The 26,197-nt window shown below is 37.5% G+C and overlaps 1 protein-coding gene across 2 annotated transcripts in view; it reads left to right on the top strand.

Annotated features, from left to right (window-relative positions):
* The window catches only part of TFPI (tissue factor pathway inhibitor), a 96,228-nt gene that overhangs the window by 26,613 nt on the left and 43,418 nt on the right, over positions 1-26,197 (top strand). The window lies entirely within an intron of this gene.

Raw genomic sequence — 26,197 nt, 5'->3', positions numbered from 1 at the left:
ATAAATATAGAAAAATTTAAGTAATTAATATATTTCTTTATTATATTTTCCTGGGTTGGGGTTTGGACTCCATTTCATATATTTTGTTTATTTTCAGGATGCTCTGGGATAATGTAGCCCAGGTTCTAGTTCTGCCTTTGTCACTTACTAGCCATCTAGTCATATCATGCTGAAAAATATATTATGTAGCTCTAAGATAAATTCAATGTACCTGCATAGCACTATTCAACATACTTGCACAGTATTACTGTCAATATGTAATCTAACAGATAAGAAACCACTGTGAAAATAGTAAATCTTTATAAAAAATGATGTTTTATAATGATACATCTTTGCACTTCTAATATTATTGCTTTAAATAAATGTAGTATATATTCACCATATAGCCAAATTTACAAAATTTTATCTTTTTAATTTTATATCATATATAAAGAAATTTAATGCCAAAATAATCTTTACAGTGATGACTCGACATCCCAAAAATGTGGAACCCAGCAGGGACGTTAATAAAGAGATAAAGCAGGCTCTGTGCCGACTTGTTAGAATTTGGTATGTGACAAATGTACAGTTACACAGCCTTAGACCTCCCCTGGGAAATTGCCCAAATATTTGCATTCCCACAATGTATTTATTCAGGAAATACTGTTCTCCTGAGAAAAATCTGGCTCTCAAACCTCTCCCTGAGATTATGCAAGTTCTCCACTGGGGAAATACAGTTGGAAATCTAGTAAAGAATGTTTAGTAACAAAAATCCATTTGCAGATCCTAGTTATTGTCAATATTTTGTTGATTTACAATTGAGAATACTACTTACAAAAAGGAAACTTCAAGAAAAGGAAATAGAAAACTATCAGAATTCCTGTACAGTTTGTTGTCCCCCTTCTCCTCCACCATAGTTTTATTCTAATGTTTTCTTTCTTCATTCATTTTCTTTGGTATCAGTGTGCTGTAAACTCACCCAAAATGAAAAACAACCAAAATAAAATAAAACAAAATGAAAGCACATCAGTTAAAGATAAAACAAAAAACCACGACAAAAAAAAACAGACTGCCAGGTTTTAGTGGACAGAAGGGTAGGCCCCCTGGAGATCAGCCAAATTGAGTGGATGGAAGTAATCAACAACAAGAGGGCAACAATATTAGCCACTGCTGAGCAGAAAATTAGAAAGATTCTTCAATTTATTTTTTTTCTTTTCTGGTTGTCAGGCTTTGTCTCTCCTGTCTTCCACTGGTACACCATAAATCAGCAGTTAAAATGAAATTTCCTTCTTTTAGACGTGGCAAAGTACTCATTGAGCTTAGAGATTAATAGTAAAACTTTAAAAAAGAAAAAAATTCAACACTATGTAATAGACGAAAATCTGAACTAGAAGCTTTAGATAAGTACCATGCTTTCAGTATACATGTTAGCACCATAATTTTTTTTCTAGATTCACTTAAAGATGATAAAATAATGTGTATACCCAAATACTAATGATAAAATAGATCGATAACTGCCTACCAGTTGTATCATGCCTTTCCCAAGATGATGAACTGGAAATTTAATGTTATGTTATAATCCTATTACTCTCTTTAATTCCATGTGAGTTTCTTGCTCTTTTTCTTTTTATCCCATAAATTTCATTTTTGTCAATATCTGTTGCTATTCCTTTTGAGGTTTTTTCTTCTGGCCACCAAAGCCAAATTGCCAAAATATTTTAGCTCCAATGGATCTGAATCTTTAGAACATGACTTTTATACTGAGACCTGTAATGCTTCAGCTTACCACTTGGAGTCTTGCAATTCTTAGCTCCTATGCTTAACCAAATTCAAACAAAAATGTCTCTCGGTTTGACCCTAAACTCTTTCCAAATCAGTGCTATTTTTCAATTCTATTTTTAGACCTTCAAAATGTCTGATGTGACATTCTCAGTGCAGAATAAGCTCTATAAATACTGAGCTTCTGTGTCTACAGTGTACCCAAGAGGCTTTCAAGGATTACTTATAAAAATTATAATAGCTAACATTATCAAGTTAGTCACCATTGTAATTCTTTTATATTTAATCCTCATAATACTATGTGGTAGGTTCTAGTAAAATACCCATTTTATAGATAAGTAAATAGAACAAATATGAAGTAAATATAATGTCAAATTCATATAATTAGTAAGTTATAGAACTGGTATTTGAAGCTTTTATAGTCTGTTTTAGTTGGCTAGGGCTGCCATAACAAAGGCTAAAAATGAATAGTTTGTTATTTCCTCATGGTCCTGGAGGCTATAAGTTTGAGACCAAGGTGATCAGTAAGATTGGTGTCTTCTGAGCCTTCTGTCCTTGATTTATAGATGTTCAGTCTTTCCTCTATGTATCCTAATCTCCTGTTTTTATAAGGATACCAGTCATATTGGATTAGGACCCAACACCAGTGACATCATTTATTCTTAGTAACCTCTTTAAAGGCCTTGTTTTCAAATACAGTTGCATTCTGAGGTACTGGGAGTTAAAACTTTAACATATAAATTTGAAAGGGGACACAATTCAGCCTAAAACAGTCTTACTACAAACCCCCTCTTCTTAACCACTGAAACGAACTTAAAAAAGAAAGGAAGAGCTAGAGAAAGAGAGAGGGAAAGAGGGAGGAAGAAGAAAAAGGAGGAAGGCCGGAAGGGAGAAAGAAAGATGCTGCTTGCCAAGCAAACCAGAATAATTATGAAGACAACTGGAGGCAGAATGCTTTCCAGATGATGCTGGAGACAAAGTAATTCTTGGGAAGGCAGCTTTGTATGGTGAAGTGTCCATGAATTCTGGAGTCACAGAGTTATGAGTGCAAATATTACTCTGTTTTATTCTATTTGGAAAGGTTATATTCCCTTTATGAATCTCAGTTTTCTTAAGATGCGCATCATACTTCTTATAGTTTAGGACTATTAGGGGGATTATAGTTCATATGAAGTTCATAGAAGAGTTCATAAAAAGTGAAAGTCTCAAAGGTCTTCTTTTTTTCTTTCCTTTCCTTTCTTGGGTCCTCTCTTAGTAGATTCAATACAGAACACTTACCTCTCTTTCACATATTCTCTCATAAATATTAATATTAATATTACAAAGAAAGAGTAAAATAGCAAATTATGCATTTCTTCTACCTAATTACCTCTTTGCATTTCTTCTACCTAATTACCTCTTTTCTAAGTCCACCTTTCTTTAGTTACCTTCCCACAGACTCACATTTCCCTTTCGCTTGCATTTCAGCAATCATTCTTATCTGCCTTCTTCGACTTGAAAAATACCTATCATTTCAGCAAAATTTTAAAAATGTTAAATCTATGTCATTTATATTCCATTTTCATTACAAATTCCTTTAAACAATTTTAATTGAAGTATTTCTTACCTTTAAAAAATGAAAGAAGTATTTCTTACCTTTAAAAAATGAAAGAAGCAATACAAGACAATTTTAAAAATATTTATGGCATCATTTCACAATACTTGTTTCTGATCTCTTTATTTTTTGGTGGAATTGGTAGAAATAAACCACCATCCATACATTCAAAGATCTATACTGCAGCCTAATTTTAACTCACAGAGTTTATTCTAATTTATTAATTATTCATCAAGTGTTACTTTTATCAGTCATTTTTGGGGTAATAAACATAGAGTTGTGAATTCTTTGTAAAGTGCCTGCGCTAAGAATAGAAAACATTTTAGTGGTGGAGACAGCACACATAAATATATAAATGCACATAAATATATACATGGTGATGAGTGTCATTCAAAAGAGAAAGGAAGACATTACTGTTATGAATGGAAAATGGTGCAGCTACTTTGGAAAGCAGTCTGGAAATTCCTCAAATGGTTAAACATAGAATTGCCATGTGATTCGAGAATTTTATCCCCAGTTATATACCCAAAAGAAATGCAAACATATGTTGACACCAAAACTTGTATACAAATATTCATAGCAGCATTATTTATAATAAGCAAAGAGTAGAAACAGAACAAATTTTCATTAACTTATGAATAAATAAATTTTGGTATATTTATACTATAACATATTTTCAACAATAGAAAGAAAACAATCATATATGCTACAGCATGAATGGAGCCTGAAAACATTATGCTAAGTGAAAGAAGCCAGACATAGTAAGCCACATATTATATTATTCCATTTAACTAAAGCTTTCAGAATAGGCGATACATAGAGACAGAAGCTGAATAATTGTTTCCTACTGATGTAGAGATGGAGAACTTTAAGGGAAGAGGGTGAAGCATAAAGGGTGGAGAATTTCCTTATGGGGGAATGAAAATTTTCTAAAATTGACTGTAATGATATTTGTACAAAACTGTGAATGATTGAATTACTTAAAAAATCAAATTTATCAAAACCAAAAATTAGTGCTTATTAAAAGACACTTATAAGAAAATAAAGAGATAAGCCAAGAACTGAGAAAATATATAAAATATATATGACGAAGAATTTGTATTCATTATATATAAAGATTTCCTACAACTCAATAATGAAAAGATACGTAATACTTAAAAAATTTTAAAGGACAAGTAATATTTTTAAAAGGCAGGTTATAGGGATACAGAGTGACAAACTACTGATGGTAGTTTCTTAAATATGGTACTTGATGAACATCCTTTGGAGGAGAGCATATCTGACCTGAATATCTGACCAGAGGTCCTGAATAAGAAGGAAGTCTGTCATTTCAATGTCTTGTAGGGGAGTGTTCCCAGCATAGGAAATAGCAGTTTAAAAATACTAAACCAAGAATAACTGGTTTATTCAAGAATCAGCAGTTTGAATGGAACCGAAGGATTGATAGGTGGTAATGAAGCTGAGTGATTGCTGGAAAGAATTATAGGAAATTAAGTTGAAGAAGTACTTTCAAATGACATATTGGAAAACTTCCTCTTGGTGAAATGTTCCTGCTTCATAATGATGAGGATGATAATGATACAGTTAAACATTTCCCAGCTCCTGTTTCATGTCTCCAATTGCACTTATACAGTTTCACTCTAAAAAGTTATAATATCAGGTGCTATCAGTCTAGGACTGAATTTATCCATAATAGGCACACCAGTCAATACTTACTTTAATTTATCTAGTTGTATGACTAGCACAACAACTCATTCAGGTTATCCTTGAATCCTCTGTCTTTCACATCCTTTATCTACTCAATTACTCAATTTTACCAATACTTAAAAAGTCTCTCATATCTTCTTTTCTCTGTAGTTCCACTGATAGCACCCGTTCTTAATTTTAATCTAATCTTCTTCAAAACTCTAGCTGTTAATTCTACTTATAGTATTTTCTTCTCAATATCTTTCCATGTATTATTGACTTTAACAAAACAGCAAGCACATTATACATTATTATATTTTTATGGTCCAGAAAATTTACTGACTTTCTTATCTGTAGCATTATTTCTCAAGATGTATTGAGCATAAATTCCTTAAGAGTTCCAGGCTTGCCTATATTTTCAAATCTCCCTTAGTGTCTAACATGTCATCATGCACAACTAATTACTAACACATTTACATAAAGTATCCTTGCTTTAACAACATTTGATAACAAATTAAAAATTAAGGGAGATTTGTCAAGGTACTCTGAAGCAATATATCTAAAAGAGGAGCCCAATGTAAGAATCAGTATGCCTGACTAATTATAATGCTGCAAAAATCACACTTGATTTTTAAATATTATGAAAAAATATATTTTGACTTCCATTTTCAAATATACTAAGTCTACTTCCCTCTGTAAAGTTTTCATTGAAACAGAATGGTTTTCTATGCTTGATATATTTAAATAAATTCCCAAATCATTATTGACTGAACTGTCACAATAAATCTTGATGAATCACACATAATAAATGATATCTAAAGAAATTTTTTTTAAAAAACCAGGTGTAAGATTGTACCTGTGATAGGTTTAACTAATTCAGAAACCTGTTATTATAAATGTATTCAGCCACTGACTCATCAAGAGTCTTGTTTATATGTGAACTCAATTTAGCTGGCTTCCATACCAAGAACATTTAAATAAATCATAAATAAGGCAATATTTAATAGTTAGAAGAAAGAATGCACAATTTAAAAGATATTCCTTTAAAATGATGCTGCAGTTGTCTGGACAATGAAATATCCAAATAGAAAGAAAGTAAAACAGTAAAAATATTATGACTCTGTAGAAAAAAAGTAAATACATTTTTTTTTGCTTTATTGTTTTTATTTTATCAATACGACAAATGCTACACTCACCACAATTCAGGGGGTAGGATATATTGTCTTCCTTAGTCACATTCTCCTACACTCTACAATTCTCCCTCAGAACCTGCTTAAAATATATGGTGGCTCTCAATTTTATAAAAGCCAAAACCAGCTTTTACAGATAGTCCTAGACTTTAGATTATCCTGAAAAGCACTTGGATATGTTATACAAATTGAGTTTCATGTACAACTAGAAAGTGTTAAATATATGTGGATATCGCCATTAATGAATTTCTAAATTTTTATTATTGTTATTATTATTATACTTTAAGTTCTAGGGTACATGTGCATAATGTGCAGGTTTGTTACATATGTATACCTGTGCCATGTTGGTGTGCTGCACCCATCAACTCATCAGCACCCATCAACTCGTCATTTACATCAGGTATAACTCCCAATGCCATCGCTCCCCCCTCCCCTCTCCCCATAATAGGCCCTGGTGTGTGATGTTCCCCTTCCCGAGTCCAGGTGATCTCATTGTTCAATTCCCACCTATGAGTGAGATATGCAGTGTTTGGTTTTCTGTTCTTGTGATAGTTTGCTGAGAATGATGGTTTCCAACAGCATCCATGTCCCTACAAAGGACACAAACTCATCCTTTTTTATGGCCTCATAGTATTCCATGGTGTATATGTGCCACATTTTCTTAATCCAGTCTGTCACTGATGGACATTTGGGTTGATTCCAAGTCTTTGCTATTGTGAATAGTGCCGCAATAAACATACATGTGCATGTGTCTTTATAGCAGTATGATTTATAATCCTTAGGGTATATACCCAGTAATGGAATGGCTGGGTCGTATGGTATTTCTAGTTCTAGATCCTTGAGGAATCGCCATACTGTTTTGCATAATGGTTGAACTAGTTTACAATCCCACCAACAGTGTAAAAGTGTTCCTATTTCTCCACATCCTCTCCAGCACCTGCTGTCTCCTGCCTTTTTAATGATTGCCATTCTAACTGGAAAAAAAGTAAATACATTTTAAAGCAGGAAAGTATAAGTCAAACTATTAAATAAAATATTCTAAATGTAATTTTAAACTCGTGGATTCTGAGATATTGAACTATTTGTTACATCTACATAGTGGCTTTCAAAAAGACACTTTATTTCCAAACAAATCCGCCTGATATGATTCAATACCAAAAACATCAAAGTCCACCAAGTCATGTGGTAGCATCCTGAAACTCATTAAAAACAAAATAAAAACATGACGCCCTGACTGTATTTGTAAACCTCATATGCAATAAAGAACATATATCTAAAATATGCAAAGAATTATTAAATCTCAACAATAGGAAAACAAACAACCCAATTTAAAAATGAGCAAAAGATATGAACAGACACATAATCAAAGAAAATATGCAAATGGTAAATAAGTATATGAAAAGATACTTATCACTGTCATCAGAAAATTGAGACTTAAAACAATAATGAGATATTAGTAGACAACTGTTAAAATAACTAGCATTGTAGAAATTGGCAGCCCAAATACTGATGAGGAGGCAGATCAACAGGAAATTTCTTTTGTAAGAATGATTGCCAGTGTCTTACAACGTTAAGCATAGTCTTAACATATGCTCCAGCAATCATCCTCGTACATATTTACCCAACTGATGTCAAAACATATGTCCATGCAAATAAACCACACACAATATTTATAGAAGCTTTATTCATAATTACAAAAGCCGGAAGCAATGAAGATGTTCTTTAATACATTAATAAACAACTGTGGTAAACGTATATGATTGAATACTATTCAGTGATTTAAAAAAAGTGAGAAGGAGCTATCATGCCATGAAAAGATATGGAGGAACCTCAAATGCAAGTTTCTAAGTGTGAGAAGCTAACCTGAAAACACTACATAGTGTATAATTCCAACCATATGACATTCTGGAAAAGACAAAACTATAGATACAGTAAAAAGATCAGTAACTTCAAAGGGAATAGAGGAGAGGAGGCGAAAGATGAATGGATGAAGCACAGAGAATTTTTAGAGGAAAATATTCTGTATGATACTACAACTAGTCTGTGGATATGTGTCACTATGCAATTGTTGAAACCCATAGACAGCTACAGCACAAGGAGTGAACCTTAATGTATACAATTTAAAAAATATAAATTAAAAGGTCAGGAATTTGGAAGGAATGCAGACTGTGACAAGAAAATCTCACTCTACTATGAATGTATAAGGCAACCTCACTGAAGGAGTTTGTGGGTGGAGAAGGGCTGACCTGAATAACTTTGAAAATAAGTGGAGCCTGTAAGTCTAAAGGGAAAAGGAACTGCACACGGACACTGCCCTCTAGTTAATAAAGTTGTATTCCATGGACATATGGGTTAACAATATTCCTATTGCTATACATGTACATTTTAATTGAACAATTAATTAAAGAGTTAGTGGATACTGACAGTCGAGTTTCAAGGGCTAAAATAATTCATGTGTTAAACACATATGTAAGAACTCATGTATCTCTTAAATAGACAAAGATGGTTCCTTACTTATTTATGTATTTATTTATTTCACTGAAGTTTTTAAACAACTTCATTGAGATATAATGACTATTAAAAAACTGCACAAACTCATCAAATTTTAGACAATAATATGTGCAGTTCCTTCTATAGTGATTATATCTCAGTGAAACACATGCACATTTTCTGTTATGTAAAATTTGATGAGTTTGTACATATGTAAACACCCATCAACACAATCAAAATAATAGACATATTCAACACCTTCCAAAGTTTCATTGTATCTCTTTTTTTATATATTTATTTATTTGTTTGTTTATTTTTTGAGAGGCAGTCTTGCTCTGTCTCCTAGGCTGGAGTGCAGTGGCGTGATCTCAGGTCACTGCAACCTCCACCTCCCGGGTTCACGCCATTCTCCTGCCTCAGCCTCCTGAGTACCTGGGACTACAGGCGCACACAACCACAACTGGGTTTTTTTTTTTGTATTTTTAGTAGAGACGGAGTTTCACTGTGTTAGCCAGAGTGGTCTCAAACTCCTGACCTTGTGATCCGCCCGCCTCGGCCTCCCAAAGTGCTGGGATTACAGGCGTGAGTCACCGCACCTGGCCTTTTTATTTTGTTTTTGTTTTCTGTTTATTTTGTGGTAAGAACGCAAAATAGATCTGCCCTCTTATTGAAACACAAATACCCTATTGTTAACAATAAACAATATGTTGTACAGCAGATCTCTAGAATTTACTCTTTTAGCATAACTAAAACTTTGTACCCATTGAACAACAAGCACTCTATTTTCCCTCTCTCCAGCCCCTAGCAACCACTATTGTATTCTCTTCTTCTTTGAGTTTGACTATTATAGTTACTATCTGAAAATGTAAAACTTCTAGACAAAGACATAGAGGAAAATCTTCTTGACATTTGCCTTGGCAATGATTTTTTGAATATAAGACCAAAAGTACAAGCAACGAAAGCAAAAATAGACAAGTAAGATGACATCGAATTAAAATCTCTGCATGGCAAAAGAAACAACAGAATAAAAAGACAAACTGAAATGAGAGAACATATTTTCAAATCATATATCTGATAATTTCCAAGATATTTAAGGAACTCCTTCAACTCAACAGCAGAAGTTTTTAAAAAATGGGCAAAGGAGTTGAACACATTTTTCTCCAAAGAAGACATACAAATCCGATATATAAAGATGCTCAGCAGCATTATTTACCAAGGAAATGAAAATCAACTAATGATGAAATATCAGTTTATGCCTGTTAAAATGGCTATTTTTTAAAAAACTTGAAATGTAACATGTTGGTAAGGATGTGTAGAAATTGGAATGCTGGGCCGGGTGCAGTGGCTCATGCCTGTAATCCCAGCGCTTTGGAAGGCCAAGGCGGGTGGATCATGAGGTCAGCAGTTCGAGACCAGCCTGGCCAACATGGTGAAACCCTGTCTCTACTAAAAATACAAAAATTAGCCAGGCATGTTGGCAGGTGCCTGAAATCCCAGCTACTCGGGATGTTGAGGCAGGAGAATCACTTGAACCCGGGAGACGGAGGTTGCAGTGAGCCAAGACTGCGCCATTGCACTCTAGCCTGGGTGACAGAGCAAGACTCTGTCTCAAAAAATAGAAATTGGAATGCTGGCAGATTGTTGGCAGGGATGTAAAGTGATATAGTAGCTATGGGTAATAATATGAAGGTTTCTCAAAAATTAAAAATAAAACTGTCATACAACCCAGCAATTCAACCTCTGGGTACATATAAAAAAGAATTAAAATCAGAGTCTTGGAAAGCTATCTGTATTCCCATGTCCATTGAGGTATTACTCACAATAACCAAGATATGGAAACAATTCAAGCATTTTTTAAAAAATTGATGTATAAAGAAATGTGGCATATACATATATACAGTGAAATATTTTTCTGCCTTAAAATAGGAGATTCTGGTATTTTTGACACCATGGATGGTATACTAAGTAAAATAAGCCAGTCACAGAACATATTGATGTATTTAAAGGTAATATACCTTTACAGAGAGGGTAGAATACACACATATATTCCTTTAATCTGCCAAAAAGAGGGCCTAAAAGAAATGACGTCCCAGTAACAATAAGCATGCCTAGTGCCCAGATTTCTAATCTGGGTTTCTAATACCAATCTCTAATAGAAGGAACCAGGGCTTCTTGGAGAAATGTCTGTGATTCTAAGAGTGGGGCATAAAATATACAATATGAGCCTGTGGCATCTAGTAGTGACAAAAAGTAAGGCACTCAGAAAAAATTAAAAGCTCATACTGATGGAGCTATCTCAAAGAAGTACAGGAGCCAACTGAATCCTCTCTCATATTTGCCAAAGCCGGGAGAGCGTTTGTGCACCAATATAAGTAAAGTCATATTGCATTATAACCCAAAGTATAGAATAAATATCCATGAGTCCATACTGCTATAAATAAATGATTAAATAATTTAATACAGAGAGACAAATATCTGGTGCAAAAGTGTTCCAAACAATGTATATAGATACTCTCACCTTAAGAACAGGGACCATAATTCTCCATTCTTTTAAAGTGCTGGCTATATGTAGTGACTTTCTTTCAAAGTACAGTACGGGTGGCTGGCAATATGGCTGAATAGGAAGCACTCCAGTCTACAGTTCCCACAGAGATCAATGCAGAAGGTGGGTGATTTCTGCATTTCCAACTGAGGTACCCGGCTCATCTCATTGGGACTGGTTAGACAGGGGGTGCAACCCATAGAGGGCAAGCCAAAGCAGGGTGGGACATTGTTTCACTGAGGAAGCACCAGGGATTGGGGAACTCCCTCCCCTAGCCAGGTGAAGTCAAGAGGGACTGTGCCCTGAGGAACAGTGCACTCTAGCCCAGATACGATGCTTTTCCCATGGTCTTCACAACCCACAGACCCGGAGATTTCCTTGGGTGCCTACCCTGCCAGGGTCCTGGGTTTCAAGCACAAAACAGGCGGTGGTTTGGGCAGACACCAAGTCAGCTGTAGGAGTTTTTTTTCATACCCCTGTGGTGCTTGGAATGCCAGTGAGACAGAACTGTTCACTCCCCTTGAAAGGGGGCTGAAGCCAGGGAGCCAAGTGGTCTAGCTCAGCGGATGGCACCCCCTACAGAGCCCAGCAAGCTAACATTCATTGGCTTGAAATTCTTGCTGCCAGCATAGCAGTTTGAAGTCGACCTGGGATGCACTAGCTTGGTGCAGGGATGGGCGTCTGCCATTACTGAGACTTGAGTAGCTGGTTTTCCCCTCACAGAGTAAACAAAGCCCCGGGGGAGTTCCGACTGGGCGGAGCCCACCGCAGCTCAGCAAAGCCTCTGTAAACAGACTGCCTCTCTAGATTCCTCTCTGAGCAGGGCATCTCTGAAAAAAAGGCAGCAGCCCCAGTCAGGGGCTTATAGATCAAACTCCCATCTCCCTGGAACAGAACACCTGGGGGAAGGGGCGGCTGTGGGCTCAGCTTCAGCCGACTTAAACATCCCTGCAGACCAGCTCTGAGGAGAGCAGAGGATCTCCCAGCATACCACTCGAGCTCTGATAAGGGACAGACCTCCTTCTCAAGTGGGTCACTGACACCTGTGTCTCCTGACTGGGAGACACCTCCCAGCAGGGGCCAAGGGACACCTCATGCAGGACAATTCCAGCTGGCATCTGCCAGGTGCCCCCTGGGATGAAGCTTCCAGAGGAAGTAACAAGCAGCAATCTTTGCTGTTCTGCAGCCTCTGCTGGTGATACCCAGGCAAACAGGGTCTGGAGTAGACCTCAAGCAAACTCCAGTAGACCTGCACTGCAGCAGAGGGGCCTGACTTTCAGAAGGAAAACTAACAAACAGAAAGGAATAGCATCAACATCAACAAAAAGGATGTCCAGACAGAAACCCCATCTGAAGGTTACCAATATCAAAGACCAGAGGTAGGTAAATCCATGAAGATGAGGAAAAACCAGCGCAAAAAAAGCTGAAAATTACAAGAACCAGAATACCTCTTCTCCTCCAACAGATCACACTCCTTGCCAGCAAGAGATCAAAACTTGACAGAGAATGAGTTTGATGAATTGACAGAAGTAGGCTTCAGAAGGTGGATAATAGCAAACTCCTCCAAGCTAAGGGAGCGTGGTCTAACCAAATGCAAGAAAGCAAAGAACCTTAAAAAAAGGTTATAGAAATTGCTAACTAGAATAACCAGTTTAGAGAAGAACATAAATGACCTGATGGAGCTGAAAAACCCAGCACAAGAACTTCGCAAAGCATACACAAGTATCATTAGGTGAATGTATTGAACAGAGGAAAGGATATCAGAGATTGAAGATCAACTTAAGGAAATAAAGTATGAAGACAAAATTAGAGAAAAAAGAATGAAAAAGGAGAATGAACAAAGCCTCTAAGAAATATGAGACTATATGAAAAGACCAAATCTACGTTTGATTGGTGTACCTGAAAGTGACTGGGAGAATGGAAAGGAGTTGGAAAACACTCTTCAGGATATTATCCAGTAGAACTTCCCCAACCTAGCAAGACAGGCCAACATTCAAATTCAGGAAATACAGAGAACACCACAAAGATGCTCCTCGAGAAGAGCAACCCAAAGACACATAATCGTCAGGTTGAAATAAAGGAAGAAATGTTAAGGGCAGCCAGAGGGAAAGGTTGGGTTACCCACAAAGCAAAACCCATCAGACTAACAGCGGATTTCTGCAGAAACCCTACGGGCCAGAAGAGAGTGGGGCAATATTCAACATTCTTAAAGAAAAGAATTTTCAACCTAGAATTTTGTATCCAGCCAAACTAAGCTTCATAAGGGAAAGAGAAATAAACTCCTTTACAGACAAGCAAATGCTGAGAAATTTTGTCACCACCAGGCCTGCCTTAAAAGAGCTCCTCTAGGAGCACTAACCATGGAAAGGACAATCAGTACCAGCCACTGCAAAAACATACCAAATTATAAAAACCAACAACACTCTGAAGAAACTGCATCAACTAACAGTAAGGATAACAAGCTAGCATTATAATGACAGGATCAGTTTCACACATAGCAGTATTAACCTTAAATGTAAATGGGCTAAATGCCCCTATTAAAAGACACAGACTGGCAAATTGGATAGAGAGTCAAGACCCATTGGTATGCTGTATTCAGGAGACCCATGTCAAGCACAAAATACACATTGGCTCAAAATAAAAGGATGGAGGAATATTGACCAAGCAAATGGAAAGCAAAACAAAGCAGGGGTTGCATTCCCAGTCTCTGATAAAACAGACTTTAAATCAACAAAGATCAAAAGAGTCAAAGAAAGGCATTACATAATGGTAAAAGGATCAATGAAACAAGAAGAGCTAACTATCCTAAATACATATGCACCCAATACAGGAGCACCCAGATTCATAAAGCAAGTTCTTAGAGACCTACAAAGAGATTTAGACTCCCAAACAATAATAGTAGGAGACTTAAACACCCCATTGTCAATATTAGATCAACAAGACAGAAAATTAACAAGGATGTTTAGCACTTGAACTCAGCTCTGGACCAAGTGGATCTAATAGACATCTACAGAACTCTCAACCCCAAATCAACAGAATATACATTCTTCTCAGCACCCCATTACACTTATTTTAAAATTAGCCACACAATTGGATGTAAAACACTCCTCAACAAATGCAAAAGAATGGCAATCATAACAAACAGTCTTTCAGACCATAGTGCAATCAAATTAGAACTCAGGATTAAGAAACTCAAAACCACACAACTACATGGAAACTGAACAACCTTCTCCTAAATGACTATTGGGTAAATATCAAAATTAAGGCAGAAATAAATAAGTTCTTTCAAACGAATGAGAACAAAGACACAACATACAAGAATCTCTTGGACACAGCTAAAGCAATGTTTAGAGGGAAATTTATAGCACTAAATGCCCACAAGAGAAAGCAGGAAAGATCTAAAATCGACACCCTGACATCACAATTAAAATAACTAGAGAAGCAAGAGCAAACAAATTCAAAAGCTAGCAAAAGACAAGAAATAACTAATGTTAGAAACAAGTGCTTGGTGCTGTGAAGAAAATTTACACTCAGTAAAAGATTATTTAGTAAGGCAATTTTACTTTTGTAGTGTAGCAGGACAAGCCACAGACAAAACTCCTCATACACCGGGTTAAAGAAGGAAGGAACTTTATTTGGCCAGGAACTTCAGCAGACTTGCGTCTCAAAAGCTGAGCTCCCCAAGTGAGCAATTCCTGTCCCTTTTAAGGGCTTACAACTCTAAGGGGGTCCACGTGAGATGGTTGTGATCAATTGAGCAAGCAGTGGGTACGTGACTGTGGGCTGCATGCACCAGTAATCAGGATGGAACAGAACAGGACAGGAATTTTCACAACACTTTTCCATACAATGTCTGGAATCTATAGACAATATAACTGGTTTGGCCAGGAGTCAATTTTTAACTACCAGGCCCAGGGCGTGGCACCGGGCTGTCTGCCTGTGGATTTCATTTCTGCCTTTTAGTTTTTACTTCTTCTTTCTTTGGAGGCAGAAATTGGGCAGAAGACAATATGAGGTGTGGTCTCTTCCCTTATTCCCCCCCATTTGGAGAACCTCACTCATTAGTGGGAGTTCTCACTTTCATCCTCACCACCCATGTCTTCTTGCAAGACAGATCAATAGTGATTCATATAGTACACTTGTGCTGAAGCATTTTGGTGAACTAAGGTAGTGATGAACCTTTTTATTACTTGTAGGAGTACAGGTAGCAAACAAGGGAGTAGTAAACTGGTTCCTATTACTATTATAATTTGTATTATAAGAGTTTTAAATCCTCCTAGTGCTGGAAACCATTTTCCAAACATGACCCCAGGATTAAATCCATGCCACACTTGCATGGACACATGCGCCAGTTTTGTCATTTCTTCAACTGTGTCTTCAACTACCTGCCTTGATCATTTATGTGCAAACAGCAATTGGTTAGGTTAGGTTTTCCACAGACTACTCCTTCAGCTGCTAGCAAGTAGTCTAGGGCTAGTCTATTTTGATAGAGCATTTCTCATCTAGGTTTTTGCTGGGCTAAAACAGTTAAAGCTCTGCCAGTTTTATCAGTTATTATTTCTAAAACAGCTTGTAACCATATGATTCATTTGGGCATATAAATGGGGGTTCGGTATCCCCACAAGCCATCTTGTGCCTAAGTGGCAGGTCCATAGTACTGTATGATTTTTTCAGGGGGCCACTCATCATCTTGCCAATCATCTATAGCTATGTTTCTCTTTTCTCAGAAAGCATAGACTTGGAAGCCTGGAAGTGCACCTGTTTTTATGGGCAGTAGGAAAAAGGATGGGTTATAGCACACATCAGGCTGGTCACTTCCAGGGCTATATATCTTGTACAGAATAGCATTATACAAACAACTTCCTTTGAGAGTCCTGGTACACTTATAATAACCATAAAATAATAGGACTGTAGCCACCTTTTGTCGTACCGCAGTGACTTGATGCATATACTGGGAACAGTCCTCCATCTGGGGAAGGTCAGTTGAAGTCCTTACTGTACAAGTCCAAATTTTAAGGAAAATGAGTCCTGAGATGAGTTTCCACATGCTTTGGCCATGCGTTGACCAGTGAGCTTCCAGATGTGACTGGAGCAGGGCTTATCATCTTCTTCAGAGTCACTTTGCAGAGGTTGGCAAAGCTGCTCCCGTCCACGTGCAGCTCCCAGTCCACCGATGTTCAAGGATGGTCTCAGAGGTTGGGCCTGCTAGAATAAACTGAGTCCAACACCTCTACACAGTTATGTTTAACTGGGCTCTCTGATACCGGGAGCAAGGTGGCAGGGTTTAGGGTGTTGCAAACTTCAATGGTTATACGGGGATTTTCACAGAGCAAGCTTTGGTATCTAGTTAGTCTAGTATTCATTAGCCAATGATGTCCTTTGGTATTTATTAAAGTCACCACAGCATGGGGGCCCTTCATCTTTAGATTTTGCCCAAGAGTTAGCTTATCTGCTTCTTGTGCTAGCAGGGCTGTTTCTGCCAAGGCCCTCAAACATGAGGACCAACTCTTAAAAATGCCATCTAGTTGTTTATAGAGGTAGGCCACTGGCCTCAGCCAGGGCCCCATGATCTGGTTCAAAACTCTAACTGCCATTTTTTTCCCCTCTGTTTGACATATATAGTGTAAAAGGTTTTGTCTGGTCAGGTAGCCCCAGGGCTGGGGCCAACGTGAGTTTTTCTTTTAACTCATGGAAAGCTCATTGCTGTTGGTTGTAATAGATGTAGTTTATCCAATCTACATTTTTATTAACCAAAATATTGACTCAGATCCTGCAGCTATTTGATTTTGGGCTTTAAATTGATCTGGTATTCCTCGTGGGACTCCAATTGCGTCTAAACAGACGTGAGAGTGGAAAGACCCATAAGGGGCTTCTCTCACTTTGTGATGTCTTATTTTTCCTCCCTCTGGTTGATGAAATGCCAGGGTGAAAGGGATAACCAATTGTACTAAAGCACAAATGCCACTCCAGTTATTCAGCAGAGTGCCCAGTAAAGGTCCACCACAATACCACCACACATCAGCTCAGGGATGAACAAGGGCTGACTGATTGATACGCTCTTAAAAATTCTTAAGCTCACTGCATCCCTTCAGGTCTCCAAGGAATGCTAAGTTTTCTCCCTGTTGTGAGAGACAAGAAGTGAACCTAGTATTGGGAGGTGGAAGCTGGATGGCCCTGGAGGGCTGACTTGCAGGGTGCTGAACTTTGGGATATAGCAGAAAGAGCTTGGCATGACTTATTACTCCAGGCTGTAGAATCCTGGAAAAGAGCTACCATGCAGCCTACGCCTGGTTGACTGGAGGACCACCTTAGTGGAACGGGGACAATCTGGGCCTCTGGTCTGACATGTGCACAAGCATAACAATTGCCTTTGTTTAACGTGTGGATGGAATATTTGATCCATTCCAACTAGGCATTTGCATCGTGGTAACCTGCTTAATAGCCAAAGTTTGTTTTAAGTCTTTAACTTCTATGATCCTCTAGTGAAATGAATGTATGATTTTAGGAAATTACAAAAACCAGTGGGGACAGTCCATTCTTGCTCTTTAGTGGTCCACAGAGTATTGGACCAACTATGGCATAAAAGCTCTACATCGGGGGCAAGACTCCTGGTTGTCACTGGGGTCTTTATGGAAACCTCCCTGGATTAAATGGTCCTAATTTACTAATGCCCAGTCTGAGGAGAGTCAGGAAGGACAGAGGTACTTTTCTGAAGTAGAGAGCTGTCTTTGACTTGGCAAGTCCCCACAGGGTATAACAAGGAAAGCATTAAATGCAATAGTTTGAGGCAAAATTGACTTGGTTATGTTAATAACTAGATGATCAGCAATAGAGCAAGGAAAGAAGAAAGAGTAATAGAATAGATGAAAGAGTTAAATTTTTCTTATCTTAGTTTAGTAGGGTTTTCCCCTGGGACTGTGGTCCATGACTCCACAGGGTGTGGCACTTTCTTGACTCGGGTGTGATGAATCCATCCCCTTTCCACTGTATGAACAGCAGTGTTGGTGGTTAGCAGCACAAGGTAAGCTCCTTCCCAGGCTGGTTCGAGTTTTCCCTCTTTCCACCCTTTGATGAGAACGTGATCTTCAGGCTGGTGCTAGTTTACAGGAAATTCTAGAGGTGGTACATGTGCTAAAAGACTTTTAGTTTTGAGGGAAAGGAAAGTGGAAGATAAACCAAGTATATAATTTTTAAGAAATTAACCTTTTGTTTTAAATGTGGGGACATCAGCAGTAGACTTTATAGTCCTTGGTGCCTTTCTGCTGAGAAATTTCCTTTAGCACCTATTTTTATTAATTTTTTAGACCAAAGAAAGTCAAACACCATTTTATATTTCAGAATGCTTCCTGTATGATTTTATACCAGATAAGCTAAATTTCACCTTTATATTAGTGTGTTACTAATGTTAAACTTAGTTTCAATAAAACTTTGTAGACATACATATTCAAATTTTAATATTGGACCATAAGGTAAGATTTTTATAGACTCTTTTAAACCTTTTATAATTTTTGTTAAAGAGGTTAGTGATTTAAGAAAAACCAGTTGTGTTTTTATTTTAATGAAAAACTGGATGATACCTCTTTAAATTAACTAATTTTTTTTTTTTTTTTTTTTTTTGAGACGGAGTCTCGCTCTGTCGCCCAGGCTGGAGTGCAGTGGCCGGATCTCAGCTCACTGCAAGCTCCGCCTCCTGGGTTGACGCCATTCTCCTGCCTCAGCCTCCCGAGTAGCTGGGACTACAGGTGCCCGCCACCTTGCCCGGCTAGTGTTTTGTATTTTTTAGTAGAGACGGGGTTTCACCATGTTAGCCAGGATGGTCTCGATCTCCTGACCTGGTGATCCACCCGTCTCGGCCTCCCAAAGTGCTGGGATTACAGGCTTGAGCCACCGCGCCCGGCCCACTAATATGTTTACACACAGAATTTTCTTTACGATTAATGTTTTAAAACTTGCTTAAACCTTCAAAACAAAACTTTTTTTAACCTTTTAGTGTAGGTAAAAATCCACATTCTTATGCCTCTTTATAATCCCTTTACCAAAGGTATATTTTACTTTCCTTATACACCTTGCACATAAACTGTTTCTTCAATAGTTTTACATTCAAGAGGCCTAATTATTTTTAAATTATGCAATATTTCTGGCATGAATTCTTTTTTATAAGTTTTGTTCTCTTTCATGACTTTCACAGACAATTCTTCGACATGCCTTAATTTTCTGACTTATTACAAACATCTCTTTCTTTAAACAACCAGTTAATTTATTTCAGGACAAGAATTTACCATATAACATTCTTTTTACATAAATTCTGCCCCCATCCCCTTTTCTTCCTTTTTTTCCAAAGATGATAACCATTCTTTTCCAAAGAGAACTTCCTTTATGTCTGTGGACTAGACTGTCTAAGGCCACAAGCTTACAAGTTACTGTAATACATGTTACACTGTTAACTCTTAGCAAACTTTACTTTTGTTGAAAATCTTGTAAGTTTGGGATTTCAATTATCCTTTGTTATTAATAAGACCTTGTCTAGTTCAAATTAACTTAGAATTGGTATAGATGGCTTTGTCTTTTTTTCTTTCTTTCTTTCAATTATCCAGGAGGAGCCATCTTTCGTTCTATCCTGAAGGGACTTCCTCGTAGATCTGGTCAGACCTTTGTATGGTAATTAAGATTTAAATCCCCTGTTAGGAAACCTGCTGGGTTAAGGGAATTTTCAGTGGTTAATGTTAAATCATCATTTTTTTTCTAACAGAATACCCCTAAACTTTAAGATTTTTAAGTTAGTAAGCTACCTTTTTGCCCCCCGCCCCCTTTTTTTTTTCCTTAGGATACTTCTGAACTGGTGAGGTATGCTCACAATGAGGTTTCCCCTAAGAGTTATTTTTCTACTTTCTTCTGTTAGAAAAGTAGGTGCTGCTACAGATTGAATGCATTTGGGCCATCCATGGGTTACTGGGTTAATGATTTTTCACAGGAAGGCTAGGGGTTATCAGTGGCCTCAGTGCTCTCTTGGTATTGCCTTGGGGGCCTGTCATGCACTGCTCTGACGAGGCATTCCACTGGGGAAAATGCGTACCTGGGAGCGCTCCCAGGATCCACAGCACTCAAGCCGGCCAGAGTCCCCTGCAGGGATGCTCCACAGGGCAGGCCTAAGCTGCCTAAGGGGGTGCCTCAGCCATCCATTAATCACCTCACTTTCTGGTTAGGGAACCAAGAAATGTAGCAGGATGAGCAGCAGACAAAACTCCTTAGACACCGGGTTAAAGAAGGAAGGAGCTTTATTCAGCTGGGAACTTCGGCAGACTTGCATCTCAAAAGCCAAGCTCCCCAAGTGAGCAATTCCTGTCCCTTTTAAGAGCTTACGACTCTAAGGGGGTCCACGTGAGATGGTTGTGATCAATTGAGCAAGCAGTGGGTACGTGACTGTGGGCTGCATGCACCAGTAATCAGGATGGAACAAAGAGCAAGGATGGAACAGAACAGGACAGGAATTTTCACAACACTTTTCCATACAATGTCTGGAATCTATAGACAATATAACTGGTTTGGCCAGGAACAAAGAGCAAGGATGCTAAACAAGCCAAACTTTTAAAGAGGAACTCTTTTTGTATCTGACAACTAAGATCAAAGCAGAACTGAAGGACATAGAAACAAGAAAAAACCTTCAAAAATAAATGAATATCGAAGCTTGTTATTTGAAAGATCAGCAAATAGCTAGATTGCTAGTCAGACTAATGAAGAAGAAAAAAGAGAAGAAGCAAATAGATACAATAAAAAATGATAAAGGGGATATCACCACTGATCCCACAGAAATACAGACTACCATCAGAGAATACTACAAACACCTCTACACAAAGAAACTAGAAAATTTAGAAGAAATGGATAAATTCCTGGATACATACACCCTCTCAAATCTAAGCCAGGAAGAAGTCAAATCCCTGAATAGACCAATAACAAGTTCTGAAATTGAGGCAGTAACTAATAGCCTATCAACCAAAAAAAGCCCAGGATCAGATTCACAGCCAAATTCTACCAGAGGTACAAAGAGGAGATGGTACCATTCCTTCTGAAACTATTCCAAACAATAGAAAAAGAGGGAATCCTCCCTAACTCATTTTATGAGGCCAGCATCATCCTGATGCCAAAACCTGGCAGAGGCACAACAGCAATGAAAAGAACATTTCAGGCCAGTATCCCTGATGAACATTGATGTGAAAATCCTCAATAACATACTGGTAAACCAAATCGAGCAGCACATCAAAAAGCTTATCCACCACGACTGAGTCGGCTTCATCCCTGGAATACAAGGCTCGTACAACATACACAAATCAATAAATGTAATCTATCACATAAACAGAACCAATGACGAAACCACATGAGTGTCTCAATAGATGCAGAAAAGCCCTCGATAAAATTCAACACCTCTTCGTGCTAAAAATTCTCAATAAACTAGGTATCGATGGAACATATCTCAAAATAATAATAGCTTTTTATGACAGACTCACAGCCAGTATCATACTGAATGGGCAAAAGCTGGAAGCATTCCCTCTGAAAGCCAGTACCAGACAAAGATGCCCTCTCTCACCACTCCTACTCAACATAGTATTGGAAGTTCTGGCCAGGGCAATCAGGCAAGAGAAAGTAATAAAGTTTATTCACATAGGAAGAGAGGAAGTCAAATTGTCTCTGTTTGCAGATGACATGATTTTATATTTAGAAAATACCATCGTCTCATCCCCAAATCTCCTTAAGTTGATAAGCAACTTCAGCAAAGTCTCAGGATACAAAATCAATGTACAAAAATCACAAGCATTCCTATACACCAATAACAGACCAACAGAGAGCCAAATCATGAGTGAACTCCCATTCACAATTGCTACAGAGGGAATAAAATACCTAGGAATACAACTCACAAGGGATGTGAGAGACCTCTTCAAGGAGATCTACCAACCATTGCTCAAGGAAATAAGAGAGGACACAAGCAAATGGAAAAACATTTCATCCTCATGGATAGGAAGAATCAATATTGAAAAATGGCCATATTGCCCAATTTATAGATTCAATGCTATCCCCATTCAGCTACCATTGACTTTCTTCACAAAATTAGAAAAAACAAACTACTTTAAACTTCATATGGAACCAAAAAACAGCCCATATAGCCAAGACAATCCTAAGCAAAAAGAACAAAGCTGGAGGCATCACACTACCTGACTTCAAACTATACTATGAGCCTACAGTAACCAAAAGAGCATGGTACTGGTACCAAAACAGATATGTAGACCAATGGAACAGAACAGAGGCCTCAGAAATAACAGGACACATCTACAATCATCTTATCTTTGACAAACCTGACAAATATAAGCAGTGGGGAAATGATTTCCTATTTAATACATGGTGTTGGGAAAACTGGCTAGCCATATGCAGAAAACAGAAACTGGACCTCTTCCTTACACCTTATACAAAAATTAACTCAAGATGGATTAAAGACTTAAACATAAGACCTAAAACCATAAAAACCCTAGAAGAAAACCCAGGCAATACCATTCGGGACATAGGTGTGGGCAAAGACTTCATGACTAAATTACCAAAACCAATGGCAACAAAAGCCAAAACTGACAAATGGGATCTAATTAAACTAAAGAGCTTCTGCAGAGCAAAAAAAACTATCATCAGAGTGAACAGGCAACCTACAGAATTGGAGAAAATTTTTGCAATCTATCCATCTGACAGAAGGCTAATATCTAGAATCTACAAAGAACTTAAACAAATTTACAAGCAAAAAACAACCCCATCGAAAAGTGGACGAAGGATATGAACAGGCACTTCAAAAGAAGACATTTATGCAGCCAACAAACATATGAAAAAAAGCCCATCATCACTGGTCAGTTAGAATGGTGATCATTAAAAAGTCAGGAAACAACAGATGCTGGAGAAACTCTTTCATACTACTGTTGGGAGTGTAAATTAGTTCAATCATTGTGGAAGACAATGTGGTGAGTCCTCAAGGATCTAGAACCAGAAATACCATTTGACCCAGTACAAATAATTCTACTATAAAGACGCTTGCACACATATGTTTGTTGTGACACTATTCACAATAACAAAGACTTGGAACCAACCCAAATGCCTATCAATGATAGAATGTATAAAGAAAATGTGGCACATATACACCATGGAATACTATGCAGCCATAAAAAAGGATGTGTTCATGTCCTTTGCAGAGACAGGGATGAAGCTGGAAGCCATCATTCTCAGCAAACTAACACAGGAACAGAAAACCAGACACCACATGTTCTAACTCATAAGTGAAAGTTGAGCAATGAGAACACATGGACACAGGGAAGGAAACATCACATACCAGGATCTGTCAGGGTGTGGGGGTTTAGAGAAGGGATAGCATTAGGAGAAATACCTAATGTAGATAGTGGGTTGATGGGTGCAGCAAATCAACATGGCACGTGTATGTCTATGTAACAAACTTGCGTGTTCTGCACATACATCCCAGAACTTAAAGTATAAAAATTAAATAAACAAACAGTATGGAAAGGTAGGGGTAGAAAGTAACTTCATAGTGGAGAAACCTAACAATCATTACCCTAGTCAGGTGTTTAAGATCAATATCATCAGTCATAAATTATGTCAGTAGTAGGTATCCTTGTCATAATGTGACAAAAATGACACTTTAGCTCTGTTACCGTCTTTCCCAAACCCCATAACCCTGGTCTAATTATGAGTAAAAACATCAGATAAATTCTAATAAGGGGATACCCTGCAAAATACCTGACCAGTATTAACTCAAAACTGTCAAGATCATCAAAAATAAGAAAAATCTGAGAAACTGTCACAGCCAAGGGGAACCTAAGGAGAGATGACAACTGGAGCAATTTGGTATTCTGGTTGGGTTGCTAGAACAGAAAAATGCTAGGGAAAAACTAAGGATTAACGTATGGACTTTAGTTAGTAACAATGTATCAATTTTGGTATATTAATGATAAATGCGCCATACTAACGTAACATGTTAACAGGGAAACGAGGTGTGAGGTGTATGAGAAGTCTCTGTACACTCTTCTCAATTTTTGTTTTTTTGTAAATCTAAAACTATTTTAAATAATAGAGTCAATTTTTTTAAAAGGAGATGTTTCTATTAGAAAGACAAGATTATGGGCTTATCAAGCAGATCTTTACAACAAATTCTCTGCTGGTCTATGGGGGGAGGAGATCCACAAATGGTGTTTTATAAACCTCTGTTTTCCAATTTCAAGAAAGTTGGATTTTTCCAAAAGAAAAAGGTTTGTGCATGGTATATAGAAGTTGGTGCATGGATTCATCCCTACATTAAATCTGTTATCACTCAGAACCTGACAGAATTTTTGAGTAAAAATTTAGATACTTGATTCCTCTTGCAATTGTACTTTATTTGCCTTTTGCTTATTTTTCTTTTTGTTTTTAATTACATATGCTACTATTTAGCTATGGCTTGCTGTGGTATATTGTCATAGTTTTATCTGTCCAACTCGCTTCCCTTCTGAAAGCAACAATTTCCTCCTTCTGGGAGTTACACTTGTCCCTTTCCACCACCCAAACCATTTGGTTCCATTAATATTTGCAATGCTATTACATTTTGTTATTCCTGACCCCAGACTGGTTTTGGGACCACCAAATCTATGATGGTGTCCCACAATTCCCAACTCAAATGGATTGGTCCAAAATGTGGCCCTTGTTTCATGCTGAAACAATCAGAGCTAGTCTCAAGCTGTTTAAGCCTGGAACATAAAGACAAGTAGTCAAACTATTTTGATTGGAAAACTTTTAAGGTTTAAAAACCAGGACAGTCCATTGTTCATGCATCATGCTATGCAGAAAAGATTGGCTCACACTGAGAGAAAATAAAGCTATCTAAGAAGTGTAGCCACAATGAGAGATACCTGGTGGTGCTCAGCTCACCAGCTCTAGCTGTTTCTGAGAACCAATGCAAGCCTGCCCTTGTCATCTCAGATTGTTCCATATATTCTAGAATAAATAAACTGATGATCCAAATTTGTCAGAGTTGGTTTCTAATCCTAGCACCCAAGGAAAGTCTAAAATACTAAGTTTAGGCAATACCTCAGGCCACCATTTTTTAAGAGAGGAACTTGCTGAATTTAGATCCCTGGCTCTCAGGGGCCTGAGCAGGCTGCCAACCTCAGCCTGCTTCCTGAACTGTGTGATGCAGAGCATATTCTGTATTTTATACTCAAAGTATAGCAGGATTGTATATTTCAAAGAATCAAATGGAAATAAATGAATCTCTGAAAAATATGTGTTCAAAAATGCGATAAGGATTAGAGGTTTAGTTTAAAGATTCTTCAAAAATCATGTATCTATATAAACATGTATATATATTTGTGAATTCAAATTGTTTGTGGTATGATTTACAAGGTATATGATATCTCTACTGACTAAAAATCAAATGTATGTTAATACTTGCAAAGTGTTGTAAGAAAAAAAGGTTATATATCTCACTAGTGATTTTTAATGAAACTTAAAGTATAATGACATTTATTACTTCATTATTATATTGCTACCCACAATGGTGTATATTGCAGCTGTGATCTGCCACAAACAAAAGCAGATAATTTTCTAGATTGTTTTTGATGAAGTATCTGTCCCTGCATTTGTGAATGTTTGCTGATAAGATCTCGCTTTCCTTCCTGACTGGAATGGCACTGGTGGCTGAAAAAAGGAAGGAAGCAAGTGTTCCCTTCTTTTATTTTCCTGTGTTGCATGATCATTACATTCTTCCTTCCACCTTTAAATCCAAAGAAATCATCTGCAAAAAAATAGAGGTCCTTCCTTCCTTCCTTTCTTCCTTCCTTCCTTCCTTCCTTCCTTCCTTCCTTCCTTCCTTCCTTCCTTCCTTTCTTTCTTTCTTTCTTTCTTTCTTTCTTTCTTTCTTTCTTT

Source organism: Piliocolobus tephrosceles, chromosome 11 (genome assembly GCF_002776525.5).
Source record: "Piliocolobus tephrosceles isolate RC106 chromosome 11, ASM277652v3, whole genome shotgun sequence".
Classification (NCBI taxonomy): domain Eukaryota; kingdom Metazoa; phylum Chordata; class Mammalia; order Primates; family Cercopithecidae; genus Piliocolobus; species Piliocolobus tephrosceles.
Note: the sequence above shows the minus strand (reverse complement) of the source record. Positions and strands in the feature narration are given on the sequence as shown.